The sequence below is a fragment of the Panulirus ornatus genome, chromosome 26, assembly GCF_036320965.1.
Source record: "Panulirus ornatus isolate Po-2019 chromosome 26, ASM3632096v1, whole genome shotgun sequence".
Taxonomy (NCBI): domain Eukaryota; kingdom Metazoa; phylum Arthropoda; class Malacostraca; order Decapoda; family Palinuridae; genus Panulirus; species Panulirus ornatus.
This window is the reverse complement of record NC_092249.1, coordinates 7,054,114-7,066,033: the sequence shown is the minus strand read 5'-3', so window position 1 is coordinate 7,066,033 and position 11,920 is coordinate 7,054,114. Positions and strand designations below refer to the sequence as shown.

The 11,920-nt window shown below is 45.5% G+C and overlaps 1 long non-coding RNA gene across 1 annotated transcript in view; it reads left to right on the top strand.

Annotated features, from left to right (window-relative positions):
* The first annotated feature begins 1,069 nt into the window (after positions 1-1,069).
* The window catches only part of LOC139757438 (uncharacterized), a 57,431-nt gene continuing 46,580 nt past the window's right edge, over positions 1,070-11,920 (top strand). Inside the window, exon 1 of the long non-coding RNA XR_011714628.1 lies at positions 1,070-1,344. This is a non-coding gene — a long non-coding RNA (uncharacterized lncRNA). The remainder of the gene's footprint in view (positions 1,345-11,920) is intronic.

The following is an 11,920-nucleotide window of genomic DNA, read 5'->3' as shown; positions in this document are numbered from 1 at the left end:
CAGGAAGCAGAGAGTGGTTTTAGGGATGGGGAACAGACATTTTAGGGCCGGGAAGCAGAGAGTGGTTTTAGGGATGGGGAACAGACTGTTTAGGGCCAGGAAGCAGAGAGTGGTTTTAGGGATGGGGAACAGACATTTTAGGGCCAGGAAGCAGAGAGTGGTTTTAGGGATGGGGAACAGACATTTTAGGGCCGGGAAGCAGAGAGTGGTTTTAGGGATGGGGAACAGACATTTTAGGGCCAGGAAGCAGAGAGTGGTTTTAGGGATGGGGAACAGACATTTTAGGGCCGGGAAGCAGAGAGTGGTTTTAGGGATGGGGAACAGACATTTTAGGACTGGAGAAAAGACTCATTTTTTTTTTAGGGGAACAACATCTTGTTTAAGGGATGGGACTAAAGTGTTCAGGGCTGGGAAACAGACATTTTAAGGGCTGAAGGAACAGATCCCCTTAAAAGGCCCTGTTTCGTGCTGAGAAACAGTTTGTAATGAAAGATTCTATGTACATAATCTCTCACTGTCTCCCTAACATATCTCCCTTAGCCACTAACTCACTGTGTCTCCCTAATTTCTTTATCTCCCTTGGTTTATTAACTCTGTGTCTCCCTAATTTCTTTATCTCCCTTGGTTTATTAACTCTGTGTCTCCCTAATTTCTTTATCTCCCTTGGTTTATTGACTCTCTGTGTCTCCCTAACTTAACACCCTTAGCCATTATCTCCCTTCGACCCCTTAAATTATCACCCTTAATTTACCAATGCCTTGAGTCTCCCTTACTTATTATATTTAGCCATTATCTTCCCGTTTATCCCTATCTCTTATCTCCCTTGGTTTATTAACTCCCTCTGTCTCCCTAATTCGTTATCTCCCTTAACAGCTCCCTTTGCCTCCCTGTCTAGTGACATCTCTTACAAGGCTATTTCCCATACACACACACACACACACACACACACACACGACTATAGCACAATGGACGCGCATTTCCATAGGATTCGAACCCAGATCATTTTGGTGGGACTTGCCGAAATGAAACATCTCGTCTCTTTAAGGGAGCTGTTGGCTAAGGGGCTGTGACCACAGGGTGTGGTAAGGGAGGAAGTGTGTGTGTGTGTGTGTGTGTGTGTGTGTGTGTGTGTGTGTGGCATGTTAGGAGGGAGATAAGGGAGAATTGGTCGACTATAGGATAAAAGATAAAAGAGGAGGATGTAGAATTGCCGGAGGATTAGGTGTGTGGTAGAGGAAGACTCAATGTCTCCTGACTGAAATGGACTCACGACCTTTTCTTTTTCTCTTGCAGGGCTGAAGCGTAGCGTTCACCGAAGGAGGAGCTGAGGCTGCGAAAAACGAGGTATGTGTTGTCTAGGGTTACCCAGTGTCTAATGTTGGTTTGTTTGTGCATATATATATATATATATATATATATATATATATATATATATATATATATATATATATATATATATATATATGTATGTATCACTTGTTTACCAAGTGGCGTCCTAGCTTCGTCTCTTCGATGTATATCAACTGACTGTTATATTTCTCTCTTGTGTCTCCCCTGATGATGTGATTGTTACACGAAAGTGCACTTGGGAACTTTTCGTGTTTCATTTTCCCCGTGGACTCATAGGAATATATATATATATATATATATATATATATATATATATATATATATATATATATATATATATATATATATATATATCGCTGAGGCTGGGGAATAGCGATGCTGTTTTCGTATGGAATGGGGTAGCGCCAGGAATGGATGAAGGGAAGCTAGGATGAATATGTACATGTGTATGTATGTATATGTCTGCGTATGTCTTTGTGGGTATGTGGGCGTTTAAGTATATGTGTATACGAGTGGATGGGCCATTCTTCGTCTGTTTCCTGGCGCTACCTCGCTGACGCGGGAAACACCGGTTAAGTATAATGATGATAATGATAGTAATAATAATAATGGTATTAATAAGATATAGAATAGAATAGAGAGAAATATAGAAAAGTTAGAGAAACATAGAAGCAAGAGCCCAGTGGGACAAACAAAAAAATATCTTGTTTGATTCAGTTAACTGTTTCTGGCGTCTAAAGCGAAGTGGAAACTCCTCGTTCAGAACAAAGTTAAGAGTCTTAAAAGGACAGTGTCAGTGGGGATCTATCCCACTGCCAAACCCACTACCATCCTGGGGAAATAAGAAAAATAGTAGCGCCTGAGGATTTTTGGATCTCTGTGATATTTGTACCCCCGGAGAGGTAGGGATTTTCTGTGATATTTGCACCTCCCCCCCTCCCGATACTTTTTTTGCTTGTGTTAAGGGATTGAACGACTCACTATGTGAGAGGGGACCGTAAATGGTTTAAAGGTACGTTTATCACTTTATGCACGACGGTACGACCCTTTAAGCACGACGGTACGACCCTTGAGCACGACGGTACGACCCTTGAATACGACGGTACGACCCTTGAATACGACGGTACGACCCTTGAGTACGACGGTACGACCCTTGAATACGACGGTACGACCCTTGAGTACGACGGTACGACCCTTGAGTACGATGGTGCGACCCTTGAGCACGACGGTACGATCCTTGAGCACGACTGTACGACCCTTGAATACGTCGGTACGACCCTTGACCACGACGGTACGACCCTTGGGCACGACATTACGACCCTTGAGCACGACGGTAAGACCCTTGAATACGACGGTACGACCCTTGAATACGTCGGTACGACCCTTGAGCACGATGGTACGACACTTGGGCACGACAGTGCCACCCATTCTCATTCCTCTCTCCCTATTAGCTCTCTCTCTCTCTCTCTCTCTCTCTCTCTCTCTCTCTCTCTCTCTCTCTCTCTCTCTCTCAGACAGAAAGATGTTGCCAAGGTAAATGGAATTAGCTATTATTGACACAGCTCGTCAAATAGAGAGAGAGAGAGAGAGAGAGAGAGAGAGAGAGAGAGAGAGAGAGAAATGGAAGGGTGTTCAGGTGAAGGGCAGGTCAAGTGGAAAGGTAAACAGGAGGGGAAGACGACTGGTAGTATATGGGTAGGTACGTGTGGGAAAGGGGGTGGAAAAGGTGGTGGTGGTGAGGGACAGAAGGCGAAAGAGACAGACAGACAGACAGAAGGAAAAAGATGGGAGAGGGATGTAGAGAGAGGGAGTGATAAAGGACAGAGATATAAGAATAAAGGAAAGGGCTGAGAGATAAAGGAATGGACAGAGAGATAAGAATAAAGGAATGGACAGAGATAAGATAAAGGAATGGACAGCGAGATAAGAATAAAGGACAGAGATGAGATAAAGGAATGGACAGAGAGATAAGATAAAGGAATGGACAGAGATAAAGGAAAGGACAGAGAGATAAGATAAAGGAATGGACAGAAATAAGAATAAAGGAAAGGATAGAGATGAGATAAAGGAATGGACAGCGAGATAAGAATAAAGGACATAGATGAGATAAAGGAATGGACAGAGAGATAAGACCAAGAAATGGACAGAGATAAGATAAAGAAATGGACAGAGAGATATGAAAAAAGGACAGAGATGAGATAAAGGAATGGACAGAAATAAGAATAAAGGAAAGGATAGAGATAAGATAAAGGAATGGACAGAGATAAGAATAAAGGACAGAGATGAGATAAAGGAATGGACAGAGAGATAAGATCAAGAAATGGAGAGAAATAAGATCAAGAAATGGACAGAGAGATAAGATAAAGGAATGGACAGAGATAAGATCAAGAAATGGACAGAGAAATAAGATCAAGAAATGGACAGAGAGATAAGATAAAGGAATGGACAGAGAGAGAAGAATAAAGGAAAGGACAGAGATAAGATAAAGGAATAGACAGAAATAAGATAAAGAAATGGACAGAGAGATAAGATAAAGAAATGGACAGAGAAATAAGATAAAGAAATGGACAGGGATAAAGGTTTTTCTAATTGCATTTTAATGAGTTTCTCTCCACGCTGACAACATACAATGTTATAATAATCTCTGTACGTAGGACTGAGCAACACACTCCAAAAGTGCAATACAAAACATTCACTCCAAAAAAAAAATCTTGGCACAGACCAAAATTTGAACGCTAAAGAATTTACGTTCGTGTGTTTCCCCCCCAGGTAGCAAGCCCAAAGGCATTGCTAGAAAACCGTCTTTAGAATATTGGACCAAAATTTACCAAAATTTGACAAAATTTGACAAAATTTGACTAATTGTTTGTCTTTTCGTTATATTTCCATTAATATCTCAAAAACGCTCCAGCATACAACACTGAGGAAGGGCTTCTTGTACTATGGTCTAGTCATAGACCTGTGATATAAGTCTAGGTACATTGGATCTTCATATTTCGACTTGGTTGTCAGCCGGGGAAGCCGCTCGGCTGATGGCCAGCCAGGAGAATGTGAATGGATAGTGGTCAGTTGGGAAGCAGGCTAGGGTGAAGCACCTATAACTTTATCTAACAGAAACAAGTCATAATGAGATGATGTGGGGTTTGGAAGGGTCAAAAAAAAAAGGTGTGCAATAATGATTGGAATGTTACACCCATCGAGAGAGGGCGTCCATATAGGACTTTTGATACTCTATGAACGTTAATTAGTTTTTTTTCCGTATTTGATCGTTGTTTCCCTCGTTAGCGAAGCGGCGCAATGAGCGAACGGAAAAAAAAAGGCCACATTCGTTCACATTCAGTCTCTAGTTTTGTGTAATGCGCCGAAACCACAGCTCCCTTTCCACAACCAGGTCCCATAGACCTTTCTATGTTTTCCCTAGACGCTTCACATGCCGTTGTTCCGTCCACTGACAGCACGTCGACCCCTGTATACCATTTGGTTCCAATGCACTTTGTTCCGTGCACGCCTCTCACCCTCTTGTCTTTTTTAATCAACTGATTATTCTTTTTCCTTTGTGGCAGCACTATTAGAAAGCAGTTTAGAGGAAACCAAATTGTGCCAAGTATTTAAATGGTCATGCTTGAGGAGGTGTTTACAAATAACTTTGCGTCAAGTTTGATGTCAACTTTGAGGTTAGAATGCACTGTTCTCCATCATCCTGTAACACACGCCCTAGCCCTATACACACACCCTAGCCCTATACACACACACACACACACACACACACACACACACACACACACACACACACACATCCTAGCCCTCCACACACACCCTAGCCCCCTAAACACACACACACACCCTAGCCCTCCACACACACCCTAACCCTCCACACACAAACTAACCCTTCACACACAAATTAACCCTTCACACACAAACTAACCCTTCACACACAAATTAACCCTCCACACACACCCTAACCCTCCACACTCACCCTAACCCTCCACACACACCCTAACCCTCCACACACACCCTAACCCTCCACACACAACCTAACCCTCCACACACAACCTAACCCTCCACACAGACCCTAACCCTCTACACACACACACACACACACACCCTAGCCCTCCACACACAAACTAACCCTCCACACACACCCTAACCTTCCACACACACCCTAACCCTCCACACATACCCTAACCCTCCACACACAACCTAACCCTCCACACAGACCCTAACCCTCTACACACACACACACACACACCCTAGCCCTCCACACACAAACTAACCCTCCACACACACCCTAACCCTCCACACACAACCTAACCCTCCACACAGACCCTAACCCTCTACACACACACACACACACCCTAGCCCTCCACACACAAACTAACCCTCCACACACACCCTAACCCTCCACACACACCCTAACCCTCCACACATACCCTAACCCTCCACACACAACCTAACCCTCCACACAGACCCTAACCCTCTACACACACACACACACACACACACCCTAGCCCTCCACACACAAAGTAACCCTCCACACACACCCTAGCCCTCCACACACACCCTAACCCTCCACACATACCCTAACCCTCCACACACAACCTAACCCTCCACACAGACCCTAACCCTCTACACACACACACACACACACCCTAGCCCTCCACACACAAACTAACCCTCCACACACAAATTAACCCTCCACACACAACCTAGCCCTCCACACACAAACTAACCCTCCACACACACCCTAGCCCTCCACACACACCCTAGCCCTCCACACACAAACTAACCCTCCACACACACCCTAGCCCTCCACACACAAACAAACCCTCCACACACAAACTAACCCTCCACACACACCCTAACCCTCCACACACAAACTAACCCTCCACACACAAACTAACCCTCCACACACACCCTAACCCTCCACACATACCCTAACCCTCCACACACAACCTAACCCTCCACACACAACCTAACCCTCCACACACACCCTAGCCCTCCACACACAAACTAACCCTCCACACACACCCTAGCCCTCCACACACAAACTAACCCTCCACACACAAACTAACCCTCCACACACACCCTAACCCTCCACACACAAACTAACCCTCCACACACAAACTAACCCTCCACACACACCCTAACCCTCCACACATACCCTAACCCTCCACACACACCCTAACCCTCCACACATACCCTAACCCTCCACACACAACCTAACCCTCCACACACAACCTAACCCTCCACACACACCCTAGCCCTCCACACACACACTAGCCCTCCACACACAAACTAACCCTCCACACACACCCTAACCCTCCACACACACCCTAACCCTCCACACACACCCTAACCCTCCACACACACCCTAACCCTCCACACACAACCTAACCCTCCACACAGACCCTAACCCTCTACACACACACACACACACCCTAGCCCTCCACACACAAACTAACCCTCCACACACAAACTAACCCTCCACACACAAACTAACCCTCCACACACAAACTAACCCTCCACACACACCCTAACCCTCCACACACAACCTAACCCTCCACACACAACCTAACCCTCCACACAGACCCTAACCCTCTACACACACACACACACACACCCTAGCCCTCCACACACACCCTAACCCTCCACACACAAACTAACCCTCCACACACACCCTAACCCTCCACACACACCCTAACCCTCCACACACACCCTAACCCTCCACACACAACCTAACCCTCCACACACAACCTAACCCTCCACACAGACCCTAACCCTCTACACACACACACACACACACACCCTAGCCCTCCACACACAAACTAACCCTCCACACACAAATTAACCCTCCACACACACCCTAGCCCTCCACACACAAATTAACCCTCCACACACAAATTAACCCTCCACACACAAATTAACCCTCCACACACAAATTAACCCTCCACACACAAACTAACCCTCCACACACAAATTAACCCTCCACACACAGACTAATCCTCCACACACACCCTAACCCTCCACATACACCCTAGCCCTCCACACACACACACACACACACACACACACACACACCCCACACACACACACACACTAGCCCTCCACACACACACACACACACACACACACACCCACGCTAGCCCTCCACATACACACCCTAGCCCTCCACACACACACACACACACACACACACACCCTATCAGACCCCCCTCCTGCAGTAGCCCCAGGAGAATATCAGTAGCCATGTCGCCAGTAGCCCAGAGGAGACGACCTCCACAATGTAGTGTGGTAGCTGACATTTCGAGGCCCGAGTGGAACGTGCCATTGTACCCCTACCAACCATGCCTTTTATCTACGTCATATCAGAAGTCCTTCATCTTTGATCTCTTTTGGTTAATCCTGGTGTCCCTTTGGGATCACGGGAGTCCCAGTTACCTGGGACTCATATCCCACATAGCTTCATCAAGGCCAAGACACACACACACACACATACACACACACACACACACACAAAGAGGGGGAAATGGCCTCTGGGTGTCCATATGGACGAGTTTTAGAGTTCTTGTGAGATAGCCTTTTTTTCTCCCCTTCTTTCCCTTCCCTTATCTTCTAAGCTTTTCTACCCGTCGTGCCCCATCACCTCCCCTTACCCGTCCCATCCCCTGTCCCATCCCGCGTGTCCCAGGGCCCCTTCCATGTCTCCATGTCTCTTGATGTAAGACTTTTCTGGTGTCTTACGAAGAATGAGTGACCCTACACCTTCCTCCCCAGCCCCGCCCCGCCCCGCCCAGCCCCGCCCCGCCCCGCCCCGCCCAGCCCAGCCCCGCCCAGCCCCGCCCCGCCCAGCCCCGCCCAGCCCCGCCCCGCCCCGACACCCGCCCTGTTTTGTGTATATACACACACACACCCTCCCTCACCCACCCTTTCCCTCCCTCCCTTCTTATCTACGTACCTCATCCCTCCTTTACACACACACACACACACACCATACACACACACACACACCATACACACACACACACACCTACACACACACACACACACACTCACTACACATATATACACCCTCCCCCAACACACACACACACACACACACACACACACCACATATATACACCCTCCCCCAACACACACACACACACACACACACACACCCCACACATATATACACCCTCCCCCAACACACACACACACACACACACCCCACACATATATACACCCTCCCCCAACACACACACACACACACACACACACCACATATATACACCCTCCCCCAACACACACACACACATACACACACACCCCACACATATATACACCCTTCCCCAACACACACACACACACACACACACCACACATGTATACACCCTCCCCCAACACACACACATACACCACAGACACACACACACACCCACACACACACACACACACACGCGCACCCTCTTCTCTTCCCTTTATCCAAAGGTTTTTTTCTATATCCCTTTTTTGCCGCCGAAGAACAAAGATCATAGTGTCTGTCAGGGAAGATTAAAGGTGTTAAGACACCTCCTACACATAGCCTTTTCGACCAAAGCGGCTTAAGCCTCCAGACCAGGGTTGTGATACCGCTTGGCAAAAAGATAAATTCAACTCAGATATCTGAGTTGATTGGGTTGTAGAATGTTGTGGGGTTGGTGTTATAGTGACTGTAGGTTGTAGAGTGTTGGGGGGTTGATGTTATAGTGACTGTAGGTTATAGAGTGTTGGGGGGTTGATGTTATAGTGACTGTAGGTTGTAGAATGTTGTGGGGTTGATGTTATAGTGACTGTAGGTTGTAGAGTGTTGTGGTCATGTTATAGTGACTGTAGGTTGTAGAGTGTTGTGGGGTTGATGTTATAGTGACTGTAGGTTGTAGAATGTTGTGGGGTTGATGTTATAGTGACTGTAGGTTGTAGAGTGTGGGGGGGGGTGATGTTATAGTGACTGTAGGTTGTAGAGTGTTGGGGTCATGTTATAGTGACTGTAGGTTGTAGAATGTTGGGGGTTGATGTTATAGTGACTGTAGGTTGTAGAATGTTGGGTTGATGTTATAGTGACTGTAGGTTGTAGAATGTTGGGGTTGATGTTATAGTGACTGTAGGTTGTAGAGTGTTGGGGGGTGTTTGATGTTATAGTGACTGTAGGTTGTAGAGTGTGGGGGGGTTGATGTTATAGTGACTGTAGGTTGTAGAGTGTGGTGGGGTTGATGTTATAGTGACTGTAGGTTGTAGAGTGTTGTGGGGTTGATGTTATAGTGACTGTAGGTTGTAGAATGTTGGGGGGTTTGATGTTATAGTGACTGTAGGTTGTAGAGTGTTGGGGGTTGATGTTATAGTGACTGTAGGTTGTAGAGTGTTGGGGTTGATGTTATAGTGACTGTAGGTTGTAGAGTGTTGTGGGGTTGATGTTATAGTGACTGTAGGTTGTAGAGTGTTGGGGGGTTGATGTTATAGTGACTGTAGGTTGTAGAGTGTTGTGGGGTTGATGTTATAGTGACTGTAGGTTGTAGAATGTTGGGGGGTTGATGTTATAGTGACTGTAGGTTGTAGAGTGTTGGGGGTTGATGTTATAGTGACTGTAGGTTGTAGAGTGTTGGGGGGTTGATGTTATAGTGACTGTAGGTTGTAGAGTGTTGGGGGGTTGATGTTATAGTGACTGTAGGTTGTAGAGTGTTGGGGGGTTGATGTTATAGTGACTGTAGGTTGTAGAGTGTTGGGGGTTGATGTTATAGTGACTGTAGGTTGTAGAATGTTGGGGGGTTGATGTTATAGTGACTGTAGGTTGTAGAGTGTTGGGGGTTGATGTTATAGTGACTGTAGGTTGTAGAGTGTTGGGGGGTTGATGTTATAGTGACTGTAGGTTGTAGAGTGTTGGGGGTTGATGTTATAGTGACTGTAGGTTGTAGAATGTGTGGGGTTGATGTTATAGTGACTGTAGGTTGTAGAGTGTTGTGGGGTTGATGTTATAGTGACTGTAGGTTGTAGAGTGTTGGGGGGTGATGTTATAGTGACTGTAGGTTGTAGAGTGTTGGGGGTTGATGTTATAGTGACTGTAGGTTGTAGAATGTTGGGTTGATGTTATAGTAACTGTAGGTTGTAGAGTGTTGGGGGTTGATGTTATAGTGACTGTAGGTTGTAGAGTGTTGGGGGTTGATGTTATAGTGACTGTAGGTTGTAGAGTGTTGGGGGTTGATGTTATAGTGACTGTAGGTTGTAGAGTGTTGGGGGGTTGATGTTATAGTGACTGTAGGTTGTAGAATGTTGGGGGGTTGATGTTATAGTGACTGTAGGTTGTAGAGTGTTGGGGGGTTGATGTTATAGTGACTGTAGGTTGTAGAGTGTTGGGGGGTTGATGTTATAGTGACTGTAGGTTGTAGAGTGTTGGGGGGTTGATGTTATAGTGACTGTAGGTTGTAGAGTGTTGGGGGGTTGATGTTATAGTGACTGTAGGTTGTAGAGTGTTGGGGGGTTGATGTTATAGTGACTGTAGGTTGTAGAGTGTTGTGGTCATGTTATAGTAACTGTAGGTTGTAGAATGTTGGGTTGATGTTATAGTAACTGTAGGTTGTAGAGTGTTGGGGGGTTGATGTTATAGTGACTGTAGGTTGTAGAGTGTTGGGGTCATGTTATAGTAACTGTAGGTTGTAGAATGTTGGGTTGATGTTATAGTAACTGTAGGTTGTAGAGTGTTGGGGGGTTGATGTTATAGTGACTGTAGGTTGTAGAGTGTTGGGGTCATGTTATAGTGACTGTAGGTTGTAGAGTGTTGGGGGGTTGATGTTATAGTGACTGTAGGTTGTAGAGTGTTGGGGTCATGTTATAGTGACTGTAGGTTGTAGAGTGTTGTGGTCATGTTATAGTGACTGTAGGTTGTAGAGTGTTGGGGGGTTGATGTTATAGTGACTGTAGGTTGTAGCGTGTTGTGGTCATGTTATAGTGACTGTAGGTTGTAGAATGTTGGGGTCATGTTATAGTGACTGTAGGTTGTAGAATGTTGGGGTCATGTTATAGTGACTGTAGGTTGTAGAATGTTGGGGGGTTGATGTTATAGTGACTGTAGGTTGTAGCGTGTTGTGGTCATGTTATAGTGACTGTAGGTTGTAGAATGTTGGGTTGATGTTATAGTGACTGTAGGTTGTAGAATGTTGGGTTGATGTTATAGTGACTGTAGGTTGTAGAGTGTTGTGGGGCTGATGTTATAGTGACTGTAGGTTGTAGAATGTTGTGGTCATGTTATAGTGACTGTAGGTTGTAGAGTGTTGTGGGGTTATGATGGTACAAGTGTATGCAAAATATATTGTTGTGATTATTTTTGTGTTAAAGATAATTATCCAGTAATTATTTTTATTTTGTAATTACCGATATTTTAACAACCTCTTTAACCATCTGTTTATTTACAACTTCTTTTTTTTTTACAATTTATTTTATTTTATTGGATTCATTTTGTCTCTGTCTTCTGTGTGTCTAAATGGGTTTAAGAATTTCAACTGTGTGTGTGTGTGTGTGTGTGTGTGTGTGTGTGTGTGTGTGTGTGTGTGTCATTCTTCGT